Source organism: Jatropha curcas, chromosome 7 (genome assembly GCF_041381405.1).
Source record: "Jatropha curcas cultivar XTBG-Jc1 chromosome 7, XTBG_Jcur_1.0, whole genome shotgun sequence".
NCBI classification, from domain to species: Eukaryota; Viridiplantae; Streptophyta; class Magnoliopsida; order Malpighiales; family Euphorbiaceae; genus Jatropha; species Jatropha curcas.
The window spans coordinates 8,216,061-8,218,894 of NC_143157.1; the positions used below are offsets into that span (position 1 = coordinate 8,216,061).

Below are 2,834 nucleotides of genomic sequence, written 5' to 3' on the forward strand. Positions count from 1 at the left end.
TACTCGTCACTGTAGTTTGATCCCTTTATGCCAACACCACTGTTCATTGTCTTTCTGCTTGTCCCATAACCCTCAGTGTGAAACTTGTAACCATTTACAAAGTAGCCAGAGTAGGCATTAGCAATCGGTAGAGGTCCCCTTGCTAGATCAGTAATGAATCTATTATCAATATCGCTTCCCGAGCTTTGAGCTTATGGGAAATAGTAATGATATGAGCGAAATCTAAGAATGTACACATATATGTTATGTAAGTAGAAAATTACTTACAAAACATTTGAACCATTCTGCAAATTCGGAGTCCAGTTTTGCATCAACTGCAGTATCAGTCAAATTGGCATTTTGTAACCGTAAAAGCTTGATATATTTCCTGCTTATGAACGAACAAAATTATCATAAATATGATGTAACTAAGCTGTATTAAGTTTAGACTCTCTACAAGATTTATACTTACTGTATAAATGGTGTAATCTCTTCGTAATTCAACAAAATATAGGTTTGAGCCGCTCGTCTCTGCATTAGTCAATCTTCTTTTTTTTTTTTTTTATTTACCAATCGTACACCCAGGATAGGTGAAAATTGTTAGATTCCCTTCTAACTCAGATTCTATTCGATCTCCTCCGTTATCATTATGTGGCACTCTCCGATGCTTGGTGTAAATATGTGGTTTGAAGTAGTGTGAACAAAAGGTGGAAGCTTCTTGCACCAAATCTGCATTGCAAATTGATCCTCGACTTATGCCTTATTGCGCACATTCTTTTTAATTTTTTGCAGGTGTCTGTAATTGTACAAAGACAATATGTAAATACGAGTTGAAATAACATTGTAATGATTAGAATGGGATGTTAGTGATTCGCCTCTCAAATGGATACATCCATCTATATTGTACCGGTCCTGCTATACGACATTCATAGGGCAAATGAACCGACAGATGCTCCATAGAATCAAAGAAATCGGGAGAAAAAATTTGCTCCAATTTGCATCTCACTACTAGTATTTCTCGTGCTAATTGGTCCATATCATCACATCAGATGACAGTCATCATCAATTCCTTGAAAAAGAGACTCAATTCTGTCATTGCTTCCCAAATTTTCCCTGGCAACAATTCCCGGAATGCCACAGGAATCAATCTTTGCATGAAAACATGACAGTCATGGCTTTTCACACCAAACAATCTGTATTTCCTCATGTCGACACATCTACCAATTTGAACAGTATCCATCTGGAAACCTCAATGATCGAACCCATTCGCATAATAGTTGCCTTTGGGGTTTGTCTAAAGAATAACATGCCTTTGGAAACTTTCCAGTAAGTATAGATTGCTCAAGTTTTGGTTGACGACAAATTTCCTTCATGTCTGCTCTCGCTTTTGCATTATCCTTGGATTTCCCCTCAATGTTCATGACAATGTTGAGCAGATTTTCAAACACATTTTTTTCTATGTGTATCACATCAAGTTTATGACGGATAAGAAGTGAACTCCAGTATGGCAAATCCCAAAAGATGCTTCGCTTTTTCCATCCGCTATTCCTGCCAATTTTACCATTTACCTCTTATGCACCTAACTCTGTAACTTTCATAAGCCCCAGATCTTTAATTTCTTGTAATATTTCAGCTCCAGACTTCACAGGTGGAGGGGGATCAGCAACAGTCGTGTTCTTTCTAAAGCATTGTTGATTTTGCCTCCAAGGGTGAGATTCTGGTTAGAATTTATGATGACAATCAAACCAACATAGTTACCGCCATTTTTTAGTGTAAATGCATTAGTTTTTTCCATGCAATGAGGACAAGCCAATTTCCCTACTGTACTCCAACCAGATAACATTTCAAATGCTGAAAAATCACTGATGGTCCAAAGCAAAACAGCTCGCATTATAAAATTCTGATTGGGCAAAATATCAAACGTTTCAATCCCATACTCCCATAAATAATTAAATTCAGCAATCAAAGGTTGTAGAAACACATCAATTTTGTATTTGGATTATGAGGGCCAGGTACAATAACACACAGAAACATGTATTCATCTTTCATACACATTGAGGGTGGTAGATTATATGGTGAGACAATGACAGGCCATGATGAATATTGTTGTCCTGATTGGTCAAACGGCTGAAACCCATCAGTATAAAGCTCTAATCTCACGTATCTCCTCTCAGTAGCAAACACAGGATGATTGTTACCAAAGTGTTTCCAGGATTCAGAGTTTGACGGACGAGTCATTATACCATCCTCATATTCATGCAAAGCATGCCATCTCATGTGTTCGTCTGTCGCCTTAGATGCATATAACCTTTGAAGATGAGGAACAAAAGGGAAATAATACATATTCTTGAAAAGCCTTCTCTCTTTTTACTCTACCAGTCCCTTGACCCCGCCGTTGATATCTTGGAAGATTACAAAACTTGCATTCTCTTAATTTGGAGTCAACACCTCAGTATATCATACAATTATTTCAACAACAATCAATCTTTTCCATGGGTAGTCCTAATCCCCGAACTAATTTTTTTGTCCGGTAAAAATTATCCACCATCAAATGGCCTTCAGGCAACATTTATTTTGCTAACTGCATAAAATCATCGTAACACCTTTTTGAAAAATGGTGCTCTACTTTCAATGGCAGTAATCATGACACTTCTTGTAATTACATGGACACGTCAACTTATTACCATCCATACAACTGGGATTACCAACTGCAAACTCTATAAACGATTCCAATCCTTGCAAGAATTCTTGTCTTAATATCCCACTGACCTCGATCTCCAATACATCCAATCTCGATTGGTCCACATTTTTTTACATAATTAACACTTTGTTTATAAAGGGCAAACTATATGTAA

The 2,834-nt window shown here is 37.1% G+C and overlaps 1 pseudogene; it reads right to left on the bottom strand.

Annotated features, from left to right (window-relative positions):
* Nucleotides 1–447: 447 nt before the first annotated feature.
* Nucleotides 448–2,322, bottom strand: LOC149494660 (uncharacterized; annotated as a pseudogene).
* Between the last annotated feature and the right edge of the window lie 512 nt (nucleotides 2,323–2,834).